The sequence below is a fragment of the Ornithorhynchus anatinus genome, chromosome X3 (genome assembly GCF_004115215.2).
Source record: "Ornithorhynchus anatinus isolate Pmale09 chromosome X3, mOrnAna1.pri.v4, whole genome shotgun sequence".
NCBI classification, from domain to species: domain Eukaryota; kingdom Metazoa; phylum Chordata; class Mammalia; order Monotremata; family Ornithorhynchidae; genus Ornithorhynchus; species Ornithorhynchus anatinus.
The window spans coordinates 17055022-17077440 of record NC_041751.1 but is presented as its reverse complement, the minus strand read 5'-3'; the positions used below and the strand labels follow the sequence as shown (position 1 = coordinate 17077440).

Below are 22419 nucleotides of genomic sequence, written 5' to 3'. Positions count from 1 at the left end.
ATCCTGTGATTATTGGTAATCTATTTCACCTTAAGTGGGTGGAAAGATTTTTTTTCTTGCACTGCTGGCTTCATATGTGGCCCTCAAACCCTGCAGCATCAAACCAATGGCTTGATCTATCAGGGCCCCACCTTTACCCAGCAGTAATGGGAAAGGGGCAGCAGGAGGTTGGGTGTGGGGATGGGTTGCGGGGTGGAACCAAGATAGAAGACCAAATGAACTCTGACCTTAGGATCTTGATTACATTTTCTGGCAATATAATGTCCTTACATGTTGACCAAACCCAGATCTGTTAAAGAAGCTAAATGCTCCGGAAAGACCTGCAAATATAATCCAGGGTTTCAGTAGAGCTCCCAGGACTGGTCTTATCTTTCTTATGACAGCCCTGGGTTTTTACACATACAGTGGAAGTGAGCTAGTAACAGATATTATATACATCATCAATCATTCATGTTTACTGAGTGCTTACTGTGTGCAGAGCACCAAGCAAAGCGCTTGGGAAAGTACAGCGGATGCCAGCCCTGCCAATAAGGAGCTTACAGTCTGGAAAGGAAGGCCAGACATTAATATAAATGAATAATAATCAATACATATTATTCATATAAATAAATTACAGATATGTACATAAATGTTGTGGGGCTGGGGTCATGTGCTTAGAGAGTCTATTTCTCCCAAGAAGGCTCCACTCAGAATCTCCTGACCATTGTTTTCTTTTCCTTGAAACATTAACTAACCTTGGCTTCTCTGACACTGTCCTCTCCTGGTTCTCCTCTTCTCTCTCCGGCCGCTCATTCTCAGTCCCTTCTGTGGGCTCTTCCTCTGCCTCCCACCCTCTAACGGTGGGAGGTCCTCAAGATTCAGTCCTGGGTTCCCTCCTATTCTCCGTCTACATACGCTCGGAGAACTCATTCTCCCACATGACTTCGACTGCCACCAAATCTGATCTTTCTCTTCCTCGGTAGTCCTGCCTTTTCTCCTGCCATCAGGTCAGTTGTCTTGCCAAGACTTTAAACGTAACATGGCCAAAACAGAACTCCTCATCCTCCCACCCAAACCCAGCCCTCCCACTGTATTTCCCATCATCGTAGACCACACTGCTATTCTCCCTGTCTCACAAACCAGTAACTTTAGCATTATTCATTCATTCAACTGAATTTATTGAGCACTCACTGTCTGCAAAGCACTCTACTAAGTGCTTGGGAGAGTACAACGCCAAACAAGCACATTCCCTGCCCACAACAATCTCACAGTCTAGAGGGGGGAGACAGATGTTAATATACATAAATACATAAATAAATAAATTACAGATATATACATATGTGTTGTGGGGATGGGAGGGAGGATGAATGAAGGGAACAAGTCAGAGCAATGCAGAAGGGAGTGGGAGAAGAGGAGAGGAGGGCTTAGGGAAGGCTTCTTGAAGGAGATGTGCCTTAGATAAGGCTTGGAAATGGGGGAGAGCAATTATCTGTGTGTTATGAGGAGGGAGGGCATTCCAGGCCAGAGGTAGGATGTGGGCGAGAGGTCGGTCGGTGGAGAGATAGACGAGATGGAGGTACCGTGAGAAGGTTAGCGTTAGAGGAACACATTATCCTCGACTCATCGCTCAGATTCAACACACGTAGTGGATGTGTATCAAATCCTGTCGGTTCTAACTTCACCACGTTGCTAAAATCCGTTCTTTCCTCTCCAGGCTGTTACTATGCTGATCCAAGCACTTATCCTATCTGACTTGACTATTGCATCTGTCTTCTCGCTGACTTCCCTGCCTCCCTTCTCACCCCACTCTAGCCCTTACTTCACTCTGTTGCCTGGATCATTTTTCAAAAAAACCTTTCAATCCACATATCCCCACTCGAGATCCTTCAGTGGTGCCTATTAATCTCCACATCAAACAGAAACTCCTTACCATGGGCTTTAAAGCACTCAATCACCTTGCCCCTTCCTAGCTTGCCTCTTTGATTTCCTACTACAATCCAGCCCATACACTTCACTTCTCTAACACCAACCTACTCTCCGGACTTTGATCTCATCTGTCTCACCACTGACCCTGTGCCCACGTCCTGCCTCTGGCCTAGAACTCCCTCCCCCTTCATATCTGACAGACCATCTCTCTCCCCACCTTCAAAGCCTTTCTTAAATCATATTAAATCAGAGAAGCAGTGTGGCTTAGCGGGAAGAGCCCGGGCTTGGGAGTCAGAGGTCGTGGGTTCTAATCCCGACTCTGCCACTTGTCAGCTGGGTGACTTTGGGCAAGTCACTTAACTTCTCTGTGCCTCAGGTCCCTCATCTGTAAAATGGGGATTAAGACTGTGAGCCCCATGTGGGACAACCTCATTACCTTGAACCTGCCCCAGCGCTTAGAACAGTGCTCGGCACATAGTAAGCGCTTAATAAATACCATCACTCTTATTATTATCTCCTCCAAGATGCCTTTCCCAACTAAGCCCTCATTTCCTCAATTCCCTCTCCATTCTGGATAACCTATTCACTTAAAGCAGTTGATAATCACCCCAAATCTGGTCCCATAGCACTTATGCTAATAGCCATAATTTATTTTAATGATAGTTTCCCTGACAAGCCTATAAGCTATTTGTGGAGGGGGAACATGTCTACCAACTCTGTGGTACTATACTCTCCCAAACGCTTAGTACGGTGCTCTGCACACAGTAAGTACTCAATAAATGTCGTTGATTGAGTCCATTCATTCATTCAATCGTATTTATTGAGCGCTTACATTGTACAGAGTGCAAAGTTGTCCACCAGCTCTCCATCTTCCACAGCAGCACTCTCCAGCCCACACATTTTACTCCGCCTAAGCTCACCTTTCACTTTCCAACTGTCCTTCACCCTTGGCTCTCCCATCGCTGACTCTTTATTCACACTTTTCTCCCTGCCTGGAATCCCCTGCCCCTTCAAATTTTCCAGTTCACAGCTCCCCACAGTTGAAAGCTATTCTGAAATCTCACCTCCTCTGGGAGGCCTTCTCCAACTAATTCCCAATACCCGAAGTTGCATCAGGCCAAAGGCTACTCTTAGCACTTACGTATTTATATCTACTCTAGAACTAGGGTTATAATCCCGGCTCTGCCGTGTACATGCTGTGTGACCTTGGGCAATTCACTTAACTTCCCTGTGTCTCAGTTTCCTCATCTTTAAAATGGGGATTCAGTACCTGTTCTCCCTCCTACTTAGACTGTGAGCCCCACATGGGGCCTGATTAGCTCAAATCTACCCCAGCCCTCAGTAAAATGCTGGACACGGACTAATCACATAACAAATAATAATGATATTATTAGAACATATGTACATATATTCAGTGTGTGTTCAATTTTTTTAATTCAGCTCTTTCATCCTAACATATACATATTAAGTACTATATCCTCGTTTCATGATAATAATGACATTTGTTAAGCATCTGCTATGTGCCAAAGACTGTACTAAGGCAGATACAAGTTAATCAGATCAGCCACAGCCTACGAGCCATACGGGGGACAGAGACTAAGTAGAAAGGAGAAAATATATTGATTCCCCATTTAACAGATGAGGAAACTGAAGCACAAAGAAGTTGAATGATATGCCTGTGATCACACAACAGGCAAGTGGCAGAGGCAGGATTAGAACTCAGGTCCTCTGACCGGCAGGCTTGTGTTCTCTAGGCCCTGATGCTGCTTCTTTCTGCTGCTGGGAATATGCTTAGCAACTCTGTTATATTGTTTACACCCAAGTGCTTAGTACGGTGCTCTGCATACAGTGAGTGATAAATAAATCCGATTGATTGATCGATTGGTTGCTGCACCCCTGTTCATAAATACTCTTTGTCTCTCTGGCCTCCCATGAAATGGCTCTTGCCCTGAGGGCAGGGCCCATGTCTTTTACTTCCATGGTATGCTCCCATAACCCCTGGCACACAGTGTTCAATAAATACTACCGATAGATTGCCTCCTTAGGAAGCAGCCGCGATCTGGGCCAGAAGTGACCCGAGGTCCCAGCCAAGGCCCACACTCACTCTGTGCCAAACGTTGGGCCAAATTAGCATTGTACCAGATGATAGGATTGGACAGAGGGCTACAGAGTGTTGTGAATCCCCAAGTGCTAAAGTGGTGCTGAAGTGCAAAAATGTCTCCCGTTAGCTCACTGTAAAGCGTTGGGGCGGAGGAATGCAGGGTTTATTGGTGATATGGGGGGCCCATATGGCCCCAGAGAGAGGGAATGGTGAGGAAGCCACTACCACCAGTTGCCTATGGAGTGGGGAGGGAGGAAATGTCAGTTAGGCAATCAACTGTATTTACTGAATTTAATACTGTGTGCAGAGCACTGTACTGAATTATTGGGAGAGTACAATATAACAGTATTACAGACAAGTTCCCTACCTGCAGTGAGCTTACAGAAGGAGGAGAGGAAAGAGGAGAAAGGAGGAAGTGAGGGGGTCGGGGAAGAGAGAGAGAAAAGAGGAGAAAGGAGGAAGAAGGTAGGAAGGGGGTGGGGGGGAAGGGGGAAGATGGGGAGGAGGCGACTGCGGCTCTGGAGAAATTCCTCACTTCAGGAGGTGCCCGTGATAGGCGAGACCCACGCTGGCTTTGGTGGCAGGAAGAATTTGGTGGCCTGGGCGTCTCCCCTTCAGGTAGACATCTCTCAATATTATAGCTATTATAATAAGAGCAATGGGAGTTTTTGCAAGGTACTTAGTGTGCACCAAGCACTGCGTTCATTTGTTCATTCAATAGTATTTATTGAGCACTTACTGTGTGCAGAACACTGTACTAAGCACTTGAGAGGGTACAATACAATAAACTGACACATTCCCTGCCCACATCATGCTTACAGTCCAGAGGACTGTAAGGACTACAGTTCAAACAAGACAAGCACATTGGACATAGTCCTTTTCTCACATGGGGTTCCCAGTGTAAGTAGGAGGAAGAATAAGTATTGAATCCCCATTTAGCAGGTGAGCGAATTTAGGTACAGCAAAATGAAGTGACTTGTCAAAGGTCACGCAACAGATGAGTGGCAGAGCCGACATTAGAATCCAGAACCTCTGCCTCCCGGCTCTGTGCTCTTTCCATTAGGCCACACTGGTTCAAGGCGGAATTTTGCCTTCTGTTCAGGTTGGCCGCAGGTATATCTGTATTCATTTTTTGTCTTAGCTAATCACATTGTACCCACTCGGGTACCATGTCTGGGGTCTCTTCATCCAAATACCACTGACATCTGGAAAAGGGAATATGAGGCCAAAGATTCTGAACAGTGCTTGGCGCTTAGTAAGCGCTAACAAATACCATAATTATCATTATTAACTATTATTCTGGGGCAAATGCATTCCAAATTGCCATCTTGAATCAGCAGTGTATTCTACCAGAGGGGTTGTCCACATACTGTGTTGATGCTTATTTCCTCTGTTGGGCATCTCTTGGCCATTTCTCTGCTCTTGGCACTTCCCCAAGAGAATGGTTATTGTCATGAAACTCCATCTGTTAGGTTTTCCTGGAATGTACAGCCTTGGTTAAAAAAAAAAAAGGTTTGGGGGAGGGGGTCTGTTGAAGCTAGGAGATAAAATGAGGGACCTTGGATTATCCATGTCTTTTACTCATCCTCTCATCCTCTTCCCCTCTCCAAATCCCTACTTAAAGCTCACCTCCTCCAAGAGGCCTTCCCAGACTGAGCTCCCCTCTTTTTCCCTCTGCTCCCTCTACCCACCGCCACCCCCGCTTCACCTCTCCGCAGCGAAACCCTCTTCTCCCCCCTTTCCCTCTCTTCCTCCCCCTCTCCCGTCCCACCCCCTCAGCATTGTACTCGTCCGCTCAACTGTATATATCTTCATCACCCTATTTATTTTGTTTAATGAGATGTACATCACCCTGATTCTATTTATTTGCCATTGGTTTTATGAGATGTTCTTCCCCTTGACTCTATTTATTGCCATTGTTCTTGTCTGTCCGTCTCCCCCGATTAGACTGTAAGCCCGTCAAAGGGCAGGGACTGTCTCTGTTGCCGATTTGTACATTCCAAGCACTTAGTACAGTGCTCTGCACATAATCAGTGCTCAATAAATACTATTGAATGAATGACTATGTCCCTTTTCCCCATTATTACGGAAAATCATGCAATCAGCAATTCTTTGAGCACAAAGGGCCCTAAATATCCATGAGACTGGGAATGACCTTGGAGATTTACACAGAACCGAATTTACTCCACGAGCACTATGCACTTGGATCTGTGCCCTTTGAGCACTTGACATTCACCCCACCCTGAGCTCCCTAGCACTTATGTACATATCCATAATTTAATGTCTGTCTCCCTCTCTGAACTATATGATCCTTCTGGACAGGGAACGAGTCTACCGACTCTATTGCACTGTACCTTCCCAAGTGCCTTAATACAGTGCTCTACACAGAGTAAGAGCTCAATGAATGCCATTCATTGATTGAATGATTGAGCCACATTTTCACACAATGAAAACACCTTCAGATGTGCATCTTGAAATCTGGGAATCCTTAAGCCTCAGAGCTGGGCATCCTGGGTTATCGAGCGAACCATCCCACCGAGTATTCACTTCAAATCTGGCCCCGATGGAAACAAATGCCTCTAAACCTTCACTTCTGTGCCATTTGTCACCAAAATGTGCTGAGGTTTTCAGGCGTTCTTAAGATTCTGTCCTTGGTGCTCGAGAAAATAGATGGATCTCCAAAGGCAACCGGCCAGGACTCAACAACCAGCTAGAATGCTTGGCAGAGACGTGACGTACAACCGTGATGAAGGTCAGAGGTCAGCGATGAACCCGGGCGAGCCTCCCATGGGCTTAGAATTCATTCCGCTCTTCCAGCTGGCCGAGCACTTTAACTTAGGCTGGAGGGGCTCCACCAGATGCAACCCCTCGGGGACTGGACATTATCTTTACCATCCCTGAAGTTTGAAATTCCAGTGGCAGAGCGGCAGGGGATGTGAGTGCTCATGAAAACGTATCTTCCAAATACTGTTTTTCTAAAATCCCTCTGGGGGTGAGGCAGAATCAGAACTTAAAGTAAGGACCCGTTTGTTCCCGGGTAAAATCTACCAGTACATTTCGGCCTCACATCTGCCCCAAATGCCGAGAATCCAATGGAGCTTCCAACCCTGCACGATGCAGACAGGAAGTGACCTGTTCTTAGCCTTAGCGTGGCTATTTGGGGCTGCCTGTTTTCTCCTTAAGCTCCAGTGCAGGGGAAGCTAAAACTTCCGATTCCATCCCTTTGCTGCTTCAGAAAAGAGAGTGGGCCACACCGATGAGTAAAGGATGGATTTTACTCGGATAACCGATTCAAGGATAATAAGAGTAACTGCATTAGTTAGCTCTTGGATTGGCTATTCAACCAATCAATGGTATTTATTGAGAACTTGCTGGATGCAGAGCACTGTACTAAACGCTCAGGATAGTACAATGCAATACAGTGGGTAGACACGATACCTGCCTTCAACTGCTTATCTTCCCACCTAAACTGTGTCCTCCCCTTGATTTTCCCGTCACTGTAGACAGCACCACCATCCTTCCTGTCTCTCAAGTCCGCAACTTTGGCATTATCCTTGACTTTTCTGTCTCATTCAACCCACATATTTAATCTGTCACTAAATCTTGTCATTTTGACTTTCTCATCGCTAAAATCCACCCTTCCCTCTCCATCCAAACTGTGAACAGGTTAATCCAAGCACTCATTCTATCCCTCCTTGATTACTAGCTCAGACTCCTTACTGACTTCCCTTCCTCCTGGCTTTCCCCACTCCAGACTTTACTTCGCTGCCCTTATCAATTTTCTACAACAACGTTCAGGCCTCTTTTTCCCACACAAATACCTCCTGTGCTTGCCTATCTACCTTCACATCAAAGAGAAACTCATCATTACTTTTAAGCACTCTATTACCTTGCCCCCTCCTACCTTACCTCGCTGTTCTCCTACTACAACCCAGCACACATACATCACTCCTCTAATGCCAACCTACTCCCTGTACCTTGATCTCACCTATCTCTCTGCCGACTTAATAATAATAATAATAATAATAATGTTGGTATTTGTTAAGCGCTTACTATGTGCCGAGCACTGTTCTAAGCGCTGGGGTAGACATAGGGGAATCAGGTTGTCCCACGTGGGGCTCACAGTCTTAATCCCCATTTTACAGATGAGGGAACTGAGGCCCAGAGAAGTGAAGTGACTTGCCCACAGTCACACAGCCGACAAGTGGCAGAGCTGGGATTCGAACTCACGATCCCTGACTCCAAAGCCCGTGCTCTTTCCACTGAGCCACGCGACTTCTCACCCACCTCCTGCCTCTGGACTGGAATGCCCTCCCTCTTCATATTTGACAGACAATTATTCTCCACTCCTTCAAAGCCTTACCGAAGACACGTTCTCCAAGAGGCCTTCCCTGACTAAGCCCTCATTTCTTCTTTTCTTGCTCCCTTCTGCATCGTCCTGATTTGCTCCTTTTATTCACCTCTATTCACAGCACTTATGTACATATCTGCAATTTATTTATTTATATTACTGTTTCCCCTCTAGACTTTGAGCTCACTGTGGGCAGGGAATGTGTCTACCAACTCCGTTATAGCGTATTCTCCCAAGTGCTCAGTACAGTGCTCTGCATACAGTAAGGACTCAATAAGCCCATCAAAGGGCAGGGACTGTCTCTATCTGTTACTGATTTGTACATTCCAAGCACTTAGTACAGTGCTCTGCACAGAGTAAGCGCTCAATAAATACTATTGAATGAATGAATGAATAAATATGATTGATTGATTGATTGATTGATTAATGAACCTACAGTCTAATAGGTTCAAAATGGGGTAATTGTTTGATGAGGTTTTATGAAATGGTGGCATGAAGAGGGAGAAATCTGAATGGTGTCAGGTCAGTGGGAGCCCAGGGGACAGACATCTAGGGACGACCTTCACCTGACCACTTGGAAGGGACTGTTGTCATGCATCTTGTCAGCCACCATGGCACCCTTTCGATTGGAAGCCCTTCAAGGGCAGGAATTGGGCCTGCTGACTCTACTCTACTCCCCCAAGTGCTTAGCACAGTGGTCCACACACTGCGGGGTAATAATAATAATAATAATAATAATAATAATAATAATGTTGGTATTTGTTAAGCGCTTACTATGTGCCGAGCACTGTTCTAAGCGCTGGGGTAGACATAGGGGAATCAGGTTGTCCCACGTGGGGCTCACAGTCTTAATCCCCATTTTACAGATGAGGGAACTGAGGCCCAGAGAAGTGAAGTGACTCGCCCACAGTCACACAGCCGACAAGTGGCAGAGCTGGGATTCGAACTCATGAGCCCTGACTCCAAAGCCCGTGCTCTTTCCACTGAGCCACGCTGCTTCTCCACTGAGCCACGCTGCTTCTCTCCCTGTCAGTAAGGTGCCAGTGTCAATCCCCAAAGAGTTTTGACTTAGGCATGTCATTGCCCTTTCCGTTCGCAGAGTCTCGTGTCTCCAAATGGGGGATGAAATGAAGAGGGCAGGCAATCCTTGAAGGAATGCAGGGGATCAAACCACAGTATGGAAGACGGGGGAAGTCTGGTTCTCCACTTTAGTTAACTTGCTATTATCTGGAGTTCACCATCCCATCCACAGGAGTTTAGAGTCTTCTAGTTGTCCTAATCATTTCCCCAGCTTTTCTCTATCACATACCTACTCTCCAGTAATTGAAATAGGAGGAGAAGAAATGTGACCTAGTGGATTCTAATCCCACTCTCCACCACTTGCCTGCTGTGTGACCCTGGGCAAGTCACTCAACTTCTCCATGCCTCAGTTTCCTTATCTGTAAAATGTGGTTTCAATAACTGTTCTTCCTCTTACTTGGACTGTGAGCCCCAAGAGGGACAGGGACTACGTCTGATCTGATTATCTTGTATCACCCCCATAATTTCATTCAGTACTTGGCGCATAGTAAGTGCTTAACAACTACAATTGAGAAAAAGAATAAGGGAGAAAAATAGAGAATGACGGAGACAGAGGAAGAGAAAAAGAAGAAGAGAGAGCAAGTGGAGGGAAGGAGAGGGAGACGGGAGAGAAGGAGAGGGAGAGAGAGATGAGGAAGTTGAAGGGAGAGAGAAAGAAGGAGGGAGAGAGGAGAAAGAGAGATGAGGGAAGGGCAGGGAGAGAGAGGAGGGGGGAGAAAGAAGAGAGGGAGAGAGTGGAGAGAAAGAGAGAAAGAGCAAGAAAGGAAGAAGGAGCAGGAGAAAGGAGGAGGAGAGTAGGGGAAGAAAGGAGGATGGCAGCAAGAGAAGAGGGAAGGGATAGGGAAAGAGAGAAGGGGGAGAAGTGCAGGAGGGAAAGAACAATTCATTGAACAAATCTCCTTCACCTGAGCAGATGTGGCTCTGCTAGCAAACTGATTTGTACAGAAGCAGGGAAAGATGGAATTCAGAAGAACTACTTTTCAAAAAATTAGTACTGGGGAAAAAAAAAATCTCCCCTAAAAAAGGAGTCACCTTCCACCTCATAAGCCAAAATGTAAGGAACATCTGCCGCTTCATGATCTTTATCATGCCAGGGATAATGATAGGCCAAGGGGCTTCATAAGCACAAAATTTGGTTTCTTGGGATCCCAGACAATGCCCTCCTCAGTATACAGAGCTATTTTCTTTGGCATTCCTACATTTTCAACAGAGTGTAACGAATGTTTCTATCAAATTAAGCCCACGAACAGCTAGTTTATTACAAACATTATGGCCACTGCTGTTGAAATCCCCTCACAAACACTCATCTTTTCAAATATTGAGACACGGTAAGCAAATTAAATACTATGCTAACAATACTTTAATGTCATCATTTTTCCTACACAAAATGAGCTCTGCATTAAGATATAAGTTCTTAAGTCTATTCATTTCCCTTTATTAGTATAGTTCTTGACCCTGAAATCCTTCACCTAACGAGACGGATACATTTTAATTAAAACGCCGCCTTTGGAGATTATTGCATCAGGTAATTGCTGTTGAGTGAGTTGTCTGGGGTGATGCTAGGGCACCGCCTCCCGGATTATACCTGATGCACGTTTCCTCGCTCAAGATGGGGCAAGTTCTTCCTAGTCTGGAACTCTGCAGCCTCCAAATCTGAACTTTGCCACTAATTAAAAAATAGGAAGTCTAAAATTTCAGCTGTATCTCATTCATTTTCGTCACTTTTATCACTACTGCCCACCTCGGTGTTCTGAAACAGTTAATGCGTTTCTTATAGATTCTATATAGGACCATCTAATTAACTACAAAGAAAAACTTCCTTGAGGGTCCATTCATATATGAATTATTTTTCATTAGCCCTTCACTGATGCTCTTTTCTTTCCAAGACACCAACGGACACTTAAAATGATTTTGTGAAAAGTGAGGAAAAATGTCCCCATCTATTTGTACCAAATAAGATGTCCTTACTGTGCTCCTGCAAGATCGGACCCTCGTTTTGAGTCTGCCTCTTGGGATCTCAAACATCCCCAAGGTTCAGCTTGGGTTGCTTAGACAGTGGTATCCGTCTCCTCACTGGTCTCTCTGCCTCCAGACTCTACCTTTGCTACATGTTGCTGCATGGGTCATCATCCCCCTAATCTCTCCTCTCCTCAGATCTCACCACTGGCTACCTAAGTCTTCACAACTGGCTTGAAGATTCTGCACCAAAGCCTTTTCCCATCCTACACATCTGCTATTTTTACCCACTGCTCCCAAACTAACTTCTAATTGCACCTCCCTCTGAACTTTTCTCTCTTCATTCCTTCCTTCCCATAGTTTCCTTGGTTTCGATATCCATCCCCAGTGAGTCTACTGGACCACAGTTCCCACCGTGTCTGAGCCTCCTAAAATCTCACTTCCTCCAACAAGCCCTTCCTGATTTACTCCTCAACATCCTGCGCCAGACCAAGCCAACAGCCGCCCAACAGCCGATCTGCCTTTCCTCAGCCCAAATGTACATGGAAATAATCAACTGTACAATCGATTATTTGTTCAGACTGCTGTAGTTAGTCTCTCCCATTGAAGTATAAGTTCCTTATGAGCAGGAAATGTGTCCTGTGCTTCTATTGTTCTCTTCCAAGCACTTAGTACAGTGCCCTGCACCCAGGTGGCATTCAAATAATCCCACTAATTTTATGACTATTAAACGGCAAGGCAAAGGTTTGCAGCAGAAACCCAAACAGAAATTTTATCTGCTCTATGCCTCTCAGACAGGGGATTGACTTGGATATGGAACTCCCTGATTTGGGGAAAAATAATGTATTTCTCCTGAGAAATCCTTTGTCTCAGGGTTCTTTCATTTTACAGAAAGGAATTATTTCTCCACACCCCTTGTATGTAAACCTATCAGCCATTCTTAGCTCGTATGTATTTTATTCCTATCCTCAGCATGCATCAGTCAGTGGCAAATTTAAAATTTAAATTTAAAATTTAAAATTTGTTTAAATTTTGCACTGATTTACATGTTTATATGCTGATCTGATAATATAGCAATAATAATAATAATAAAATAGTGGCACTTGTCATACGCTTACTGTGTGCCAACCATTATACTGAGCACGGGGGTAGATGTGAAATAATCGTGTTGCACACAGACTGTGAGCTCCATATGGTACAGGGTCTAATGAGGAGAGAGAGAGTGCAGGTATTGAATGCCCATTTTACAAGATGGGGAAACCGAGACCTAGACTAGTTAAGTGACTTGCCCAGGTCACATTGCAGATAGGTGTTTACATTCCAGTTATTTTGTAGCGACTTCAGAGCTCAGCAGAGTGCTTGGCACATGAGTTAAGTGGGTAGCGAATGCCATGACAATAATAACCATGATATAGCCTAATGGCAGAGGTAAGGGATCTGGGATCAATCACTGGTATTTAGAGCACTGTACTAAGCATTTGGGAGACTACAACAGAGTTGGTGGGCACGTTCCTTACTCATAGTGATATGAGGATCTTTTTTCTTGGCAAAACCTTGAAAATGTGCAAATTCCAAAGGTAACCCCCTTGAGCTCCCTCTTTGGGAAGTAATTGCTTGTTTATGGATACTGTAGACCTAGCCAAAGTCAGCTCCCATTATCTGGAATTTTCTCAATATTTTATGACCAATTTTCCCATCCCCCCTGAGACTGATAGGGAATCAGTTCACTAGAGATCCGGAGCTCAAGGCACAATTTCCCGCATCCATTCAATATCCATTTCCTTTTCTTTTTTAAATGTATCATTTGGAGGATCTCAAAGGGGTGGGAAGGGCAACACTTTCTTAAAAATGGGTTGTCCTCAGAGATCCGATTAACTAGTTGGCTGCTGATGGCCTGTCTGTGTTCTATTTGGGTTTATTGATTTCCCCTTAGAAGAAAGTGGTTTGGCTAACAGATTCCCAATACACTGGGGACCATTAGTAATGAAACACTCTCAGAGAACCATAAGAAAGCCAATGGATTTCTACACAATGTGCTCGATCGGATGGCCAAGTTGCCAGCATTGTAAAGTTTCCAATTGATGATTGATCCAAAGGACTAGTGGTTCCCATGACAGGAGCCGTGCTCAGCAGGAAGCAAATATGTATTGCCTGTGATGTGCTCATGCAAGAGCGGAATACAGGTCATGAGAGGTGACACTTCTCTATACAAAGCTCTATCAGGGCCTTCTCTTCCATCATAAGCTTCTTAAGGACAGGGAACGTGTCTGCTAATTCTGTTACATTGTAATAATAACTGATAATTATGGTACTTGTTAAGTGCTTACTACATGCCAAGCACTCTGGTAAGCGCTGGGGTAGATACAAGTTAATCAGGTTGGACACAGTCTCTGACCCACGTGGGGCTCACACTCTTAGTCCCCATTTTACAGATGAAGTAACTGAGACCCAGGGAAGTGAAAAAACTTGCCAAGGTCACGTGGATGACAGACGTGGCGGAGCCAGGATAACCCAGGACCCTCTGACTCCCAGGCCCCTGTGCTATCCACTAAGACGTGCTGTTTCACTCCCAAGTACTTAGTCTAGTGCTCTGCACATAGTGAGTGGTCAGTAAATTCCAGTGATTGATTGATTGATCATATTGTCACAGGGAAAAAAAGAATAATTATAGTGCATGTTATCTAAGCATTGGGGTAGATACAAGATCATCAGGTTGGACACAGTGCCTGTCCAGATGGGGGTAACAGTATAAGTAGGAAGGAGTAGGATTTAATCCCCATTTTACAGATGAGGAATTGAGACACAAAGAACTAAAGTGACTTGCTCAAGGTCACACAGCAAACAAGTGACAGAGCCAAGATTGGAACCCAGGTCCTCTGACTCCCAGGCTTGTGCTCTTTCCAGCAGGCCATGCTTCACTCATCTGTTATTTGCCTTATTTTTAACTCTTTCCCAATCCATGCCTCCAGTTTATTAATGATGTGTATATATCTATGATTCATTTATCTTGACGGTATCGATGCCTGACTATTTGTTTTGTTTTGTTTTGTTGTCTGTCTCCCCCGTTTAGACTGTGAGCCCGTTGTTGGGCAGGGATTTTCTCTCTCCGTTGCCTAATTGTACATTCCAGGTGCTTAGTACAGTGCTCTACACGCAATAAGCGCCCAATAAATACAACTGAATGAATGAATGAATATCTTTTCCTGGAGAGAATATTTTTGTGCTTTCAAAATCATTTTTCACTTCTTTCTCCGAAACACATGAGAAGCAGTGTGGCCACACTGGCGAGAGCATAGTACTGGGCGATGTGGGTTCTAGTTCCAGCTCTGTCACTGGCCTGCCGTGTGACCCTGGCACCTCTCAAGACCTCAGCTTTCCACCCGTAAAACAGGCCTAATAATACCTACCTCTCCCTACCTCAGAGATACTCTTCACTCATTCTTTCATTCAATCATATTTATTGAGTGATTACTGTGCGCAAAGTCCTGTACTAAGCACTTGGAAAAGTACAGTATAACAACAAATAGACACATTCCTGCCCACAACAAGCTCAAAGACATTAATCTAAAATAAATAAATAAATTACAGATATATACATATGCATCCATATGCGCTGTGGGGATACTGTGAGTATAATAGGGATCAGATAAAGACATCAACTGTATTCCTCATTGGAAAAGGCCGATTTGTACACTCCTACTTCTGCTTCAGATGGTACCTTTATAATTTACACATGAAATTACCAGGCCAATGATATGAATTTTTCAAATTCTTGCTGAGGCAAAGCAGCCCTAGAACTGAAGCAGCCCTAGAACTGTTGCAAGCAGACACATTTAATCCAAAGGGCATGAGGTTTAGCTTTCTAATTGGGTGATATTCTCCCGGCTCACCAATGCTTTGCTGTTTCTTTTTGGCCTTCACCCGTTTAAAGAGACCTCTGACCTCTGAAGGCTTCTTTAAAAATCAATGTCAGGCAAGAGGCAGGGCCGGCTTGACTAGAAGGAGAAATTAAATTAGAGCATGAATGTGTAGATTTGAACTAGCAGCAGCAGCAGCAGCAGCAGCAGGCTGTGAGAGAATGCTCTCCCAGGCGCCTCTCAGGCTATACCACAGTTTCCTAGGAGCTCCCATGTTCCCCCCAGACACATGCATTCCAGGAAAAACATTTCGGTTTTTTTTTTCAGATTAGAAAATTCTCTCCTGAATATTATTTCCATGGTTATTTTCCATTCTAGAAGAAATCTGTGGCAGAGATTGGTACTCTCTTCTTCTTCTTCCCATTCCCCAGCCCCCAACCCACATACTGAATAAAACTTCCTCATTTCTGCTGACTTTTGTTTTTTCCCCAAATTCCTCCCGTAACTAACAGAGTTTTTTACCAAGCCGCTCTTAGCTGTGATCTGATCTGAATCCACCTGTAATTGACATTAATTTATCGCTGCAAATAGGGCAACTGCAAACGCAGGAAACACCTGATCCCTGAGACAGGACTTAATGTTTTTTGCAGCACTAGAAGTGGTAGTGATGGCATTTTACTGAGCACCTCCTGGGAGAAATGGCTTATACTTGGGATGTACGAAACAAACAGGTGACCATTCCTCACCCCCAAGGAGCTTTCCATCTAACTGGGGAAACAAGTATTAAAGTGTTTGTAAGCAGAGTGATCGAAAGCGATAACTGGTCGTGAGAAGTAGTATGGCCTAGTGGATAGATCATAGGTCTGGGAGTCAGAGGATCTGGGCTCCAACTGCAGCTCCGCCACTTGTCTGCTGTGTGACCCTAGCAAGTCATCCAACTTCATCTTGTCTCAGTTGCCTCATCTGTAAAGTGGAGCTGTAAAGTGGCTGTGAGCTCCACTGACTGTGTCCTACCTGATTAGCTGGTATGTACCCCAATGCTTAATACTTCGCTCCAGGCACAGAGTAAGCACTTTAGACATACCATAAAAAAAGTCTATACCTCAAAGATTTTGTGCCCTCAGGAATCTGTGCTCCTGCCCTTTCCATTTATGCCACAAGACCCCAATTCAGGCAACTTGGACAGAAGCTGGAGTAGCCTTGTGCAGAAAATGTGATTTTCCCTTCTCTCGTCTTCCCTGCCCACCCTCCACTCTCTCGAGGACCACGATCTCTTTTTCACCCCAGATGGAATAATGGCTGTGATCTTAAGGCAGGAAAGTAAGCTCATTGTGGGACAGGAAAACATCACTTCTTTGATTTGTAATCCTAAATTCTCAGTACTAGGCATTATACCCAGAGGGCACTCAGTATATGCCTTCCCCCACCCCTACTAGTGGCAATGAATGCTGGGGAAAAGGGTTGGTTTTCGGTCTGGATTCTGCTGCTAATTGAGTGTGATTGATTCATTTGCTGCTGGTAGTATCTCTCCTGGCCCAGGCCCATTCCCAATTCCTCAGCGCCTCTTGCTGCTCGGAGGGGTGGGCAGACACAGCCCAGAATCGCCAGGAGAGCAGGCAGCTATGACGCACGCTGACTCCCTGCTGAGGTACCTAAAAGCTGAAATGTCAAGAACATCTTAAACCATGCACAGGGCGGGCAGGGGGCGTTTGCCTCTTATGCAAAGGAGAAATCGGTCTCGGAAATCGGCAGCATTGAGATAGGCCACTAAGGCTCACCGGTTCTGGCGACTTTGTGCGGTCAAGAGTGGTCAACTCATTCTCAACCGTCCCCCGACTCCTGCTCATCAACATTAACCTTCCCAGTGGCTATTTCACCTCTAAAATATGCATGGGTACATGTATCCCCCAACTCCCACCTTGACACTTTCATGCCAACAATGCGTTTGGAGGAGAGGTGTTTTTAATGAGGCTTTGAAGGTGAGGAGAGGGATAATCTGTTGGATATGAAGGGGGGGGGGGGGGGCGGTTGGAGTTTCAGGCCAGCGTCAGGATATGGGCAAGGGGTCGGTGATGAGATGGAAGAGATCGAGGTGCCGATTTGCTTGTCATCTCTCGAGGGCAGAGATTGTGTCTATTAACTCCACTGAACTTTCCCAAGTGCTTAACAAAGAGCTGTGCCCAAAGTAGATGCCCAATTACTACTGATGACTTGTTGACATTCACTGCAAAATTATAAATCATTAGATTTTAAAGCTTTGGCAAAGTCTGGTTACCTTTATGAGGATTTTCAAAGGAACATCATTCATATTCATATTACTAACAAGCTTTGTTGATCATCACCTGTGGAAATGGAATTCAACTGAATAAGAGATAGAGTCCCTGTCCTCAAGGAATTTGAGTCTAATTGGGGAGATGAGTAGAGGGTTATTTACAGTTGATAGCATAAGTATGGAAGGATAAACGGATGAATGAATCAGCATAAATGTATAGGGTAGCTGGGAAGGTGGAGCAAAATCAGGGAAGGCTTCCTGAAGGAAGTCGGAGTTCAGGAGGCTTTGAAGATGAGGAGAGCTGGGGAAAGCAGTAATGGAATTGGCAACACACTCTGAGGGAACCAGGGAGGGAATGAGAGTTCTAATTTTAAAGAAACTCCACCTCAGGCAAGTCACTTACTGTCCCTGCACCTTAGTTTCTGTATCTATAAAACACGGACTGTGATACCTGCCTCTCCCTACCTCCCAGCAGAGCTGTGAGAATAAAATGAGATCATTCTGGAAAGCTAAAAGCACTTTAGAAAGAGGAGGTGTTACTACTATTATAAAGATGGGAGGGAGTTTAGCCTAGTAGAAAGAACATGGTTACTGCAAGTCAAATGATCCAGTTCAAGTTGGAGTTTTGCCATTAACATGCTGGGTGACCATGAACAAGTCACTGAAACCTCTCTGGGCCTTAGTTTCCTCATCGGTGAGCCACATGTGGGACAGGGACTGTATGTAGTGGTATTACCTGGTATACACCCCAGTGCTTAGTCCATTATAATAATAATAATGATGGTATTTGTGAAGTGCTTACTATGTGCCAAACCCTGTTTTAAGCACTGGGGTAGATACAAGGCAATCAGGTTGTCCCATGTGGGGCTCACAGTCTTAATCTTCATTTTACAGATGAGGTAACCGAGGCAAAGAGAAGCTAAGTGGCTTGCCCAAGTTCACACAGTAGCCAAGTGGCAGATCTAGGATTAGAACTCACATCCTCTGATCCCCAAGCCCATGCTTTTCCCACTAAGCCACACTGCTTCATATTAAGTCCATATTAAGTGCTTGATAAATGTCATAATTATGAAGTACTGGGGGGGGAGGGGAGGTGACAATGGGTTGCCACAACCTGGGTACTGCCCCTTCCCTGAGTCCAGATTCCTTTGAGACTCCGTTCAGGTCCAACCTTGTCATAATGGGGAGAGCACGTCTTCCTTGACGCAACTGAGCTTGGGGACCTTCCAGGGGCGCTGAGCCCCCCGAGGATGGCTGCTGTGACTTCCTAAAGGCGAGAGAATTAATAGTCAGAGCCCAAGTGTCAGATCTTTTTTTAACTTGGGCTCAAAATTAGCCCAGAGTTTGGCATTTCGGTGTGAATGGCTCCAATTTCCACCGTCTTCCATGTTCACAAAAAATGAAGATAACTTTCTGAAATCACTCGAGGATATGCAATGGAGTAACAACATTATGTAAAATAATGAGCACAATTTTTCCAAAGAAATTGAGCTGAACCTAAGAGAGGTGATGTTATGGGAAAGAAAACTTTGACTACAAAACAAAATTAGAGGTGTGAGCCCCATGTTGGTAGGGACTGTATCTGACGTCATCTTGTATGTCCCACAGCGCTTAGTACAGTGTTTGGCACATACTAAGTGCTCAATGAATACCACAATTATTGTTATAATTACATGCCAAAGTAGGAATTAGTTATCTATTTAATAAGCATTCCCATGTGGCAATCAATAAACAAGGTGCCAAGACAGAAGAAACAAGATAATTGGATGGGGCAGCTTCCTAGTTCCCCTTAGCACTCACACTTTAAAAAGGGAGAGTGGGGATCTTTTTTTCCATTTTATGGAGGAGAAGACTGAAGTCTACAAAGGTTCAGTGATTTGCCCAAGGTCAAAGAGGCAGCCCCTGGTCTCCTGGCTCACAAGTCCATGCCTTTTCTGCTCCACTACATTTTCTCCCCCTTGTAATCGAGAACATTACACAATTATAATTTACTTGGCACAAGCTCGGCCCAGAAGGAGCCCATTGCTGATGCCTGATAAATTAGGGTGGAAAATAAAAATAAAATCTGCCTTCCCAGCAACTCCCAGAGACCTAAAGAAGACTGAAAATAGAATCCAGCACTGGTCAAAAGTTCAGGAATGTCAAAGCAGGAATCTCGGCATTTTCCAAAGGGCTTGTTGGATGGTTGTCCAGGTTCTGGGCACAATTAAGGCTCCAGAGACCAGCCCTTGGACCCAATCCACAACCTTCACCTGCTGTTTAACCTCATTAAGTCCATCCACTTCCCTGCACCTCTACACCTTTCCTGGGATCAGTGTGAGTCCACAGAGACATCGCAGGTCCTGTGTCACTTCCTCCATCACCAGTCCAGGCTCCAAGGGTGATCACTTCTCTCCTTGACCGGCACAACCTCCCTCTCCTGCTCAAAATACAACTGTGGAGATTTTCTTTCAGAGCTCTGCTTTTCTTTCCTTCTGAATCAGAGTGGCTGGACCCCTGCCCCTTCCCACTCCCGCCCACTGCCCCCTCTCCCACCACCTGCTATTTTACTCCAGGGTCCACCTGCTGTGGAGAAGGTGGGTGTATTTTCTAAACTATTTCTTCCATCTAGAAAAGAAGGTCCTCCCGAGAAGAGATGGCCAACTTTCTTACCTGAAAAATCTCCTTCCTAAAAGGGTTCAAACTCCCCGGGTACTTGTCTCTGCAAGTGAGCTGGCCAGCCATGTGAGGAAGCTAGGAGATCCCTGTCTGGCCCTGGGCCCAGCTCTGGGGAGCTCAGCAGACCCCAGAGGAGCTAATGACTTGATTCCCAGTGTTTTAATGGCTTCCTATCAATCAGTCAATCATATTGGTTGAGTGCTTACTGTGTGCAGAACACTATACTAAGCACATGGGAGAATACAATATGACAGAGTTGGTAGACAGATTCCCTGCCCAAAACAAGCCTAGAGTCTAGAGCGGGAGATAGACACTAATATAAATAAATTAAGGATATGTACCTTAGTGCTTTGGGGCTGAGGGAAGGTTGAATAAGGGAACAAATCAGGGGTACGCAGAAGTGAGTGGGAAAAGAGGAAATGAGGATTTAATCAGGGAGGATTTAATCAGGGAGGATCTCTTGGAGGAGATGTGCCTTCAAAAAGACTTTGAAGGTGGGGACAGTGATTGTCGGTTATGAAGAGGGAGGGCATTTCAGGTCAGAGGCAGGAAATGGGTGAGAGGTTGAAGGTGAGATAGACGCGATTGAAGTACGGTGAACACGTTGGTCATCAGAGGAATGAAGTGTGTAGGCTGAGTCGTAGTGAGAGCGGCTCAGTGAAGTAGGAAGGGGCAAGGTGATTGAGTGCTTTAAAGCTGATGGTAAGGAGTTCCTGTTAGATGCAGAGGTGGTTGGGCAACCACTGGAGGTTCTTGAGGAGTGGGGAAACACAAACTGAACATTTTGGTAGAAAAAATGATCTAGACAGCAGAACGACGTATAGAGTAGAGTGGGGAGAGGCAGGAGGCAGAAAGGTCAACAAGGAGGGTGATGCAGTAATCAAGGAGGGTTAGATTAAGTGCTTGGATTAACCTGAGGTGGGGCGAAAGGGGAAAGTCACAAGGGGAGGGACTGGTCCAGTGCTATTGAGACTTTTCTAAGGAATGCTAGGGTGTTGGAGAAAACTGACAGACCACTGCTGCCAGGGCTTCATCCCTCCTCCTGACACACTCACTGACTGCACAGGGAACAGAGAAAACATGGCCAAGTAGGAGGCAGAAGAGAGAGGAATAAAGCTGGGTGAAGTCCACAAGGGTGGCCTAGTAGAAGGAGCCTGAGCCTAGGAGTCAGAGGACCTAGGTTCTAATCCCAGTTTCACCACTTACTTGCTGTGTGACTTTAGGTCAGTCATTAACTTCTCTTTACCTCAGTTTCCTCAACTGTAAAATGAGGTTTCAATACCTGTTCTACCTCCTTACTGCAAAATAGGTACTGTTTCCGACCTAATTAACCTGTACCTATCCCGGTGCTTAGAACATTATTTGGTACATAGCACTTAACAAATACCATAAAAAAAGTCCAGGACTAAAAAAAATGACCTGACCTCCCACCGTCCGGTTAACTGACGCTGCTCCTTTTTGGTGTGTATTCTTGCAGTAGAGGCTGGATGCTTGTCCCCCGCTGGACCCAATCTTGTAGACAGCCCCATTAAAGGTGATCAGACATACTGGCCTATCAAGGATGTCTCCTAACAGGAAACACAGGGAGGGGAACTCTGGTCTCTGGCTAGGCACAATCGTGTGGACGGCTGCGTAAATGGTGATCAGACTGCGGCTCGAGAATCCAGTGATCATTGGCAGAACATTAACATGACTGGGTTAAGACAGTCACTGAAAGTATCCAGTCCAAATTTAGAGATTTCCCAAGCTCAGGCTGGCTTGTTCTGCAGGTGCAGCTAATTATCTCATCAGGACCTTCCTCGGGACTGATCAGATCCATCCCAGGGAACATAAGCCTAAGGATTGGGCACAACGAAGCTCACTTCAAGGAGAAAGCCAAACTTTATATAGAATGTAGACAGGAGTGGATGGACGATAATGATTCAACAATGCCTGTGCACTGGCAATCCAATACTACTGCTAATGACAAAACAATACTAAGAGTGTTTGATTTCAGCAAACTGCATCTCCAGCCACTGTGCTCAGTGATGGAGGAAATACAGGACCTAGAATATAAGCTTCTTGGAGGCAGACACTGTGTTACCACCTCTTTTGTGTTCTAAGTATTTAGTGCTGTGCTCTATACTTACCAAACACTTAAACACCACTGATAGATTTACTGTAATCAGATTCGGGACCTCCCAAGGTGTCTGAGAGGGAGGGAGAGAGGGTATCTTATTCCAATTTTACAGGAGAGAAA

The 22419-nt window shown here is 45.2% G+C and overlaps 1 long non-coding RNA gene across 2 annotated transcripts in view; it reads left to right on the top strand.

Annotated features, from left to right (window-relative positions):
* Positions 1-22419, top strand: part of LOC103164744 — a 302989-nt gene that overhangs the window by 48534 nt on the left and 232036 nt on the right. The gene's annotated exons all lie outside the window — the stretch shown is intronic.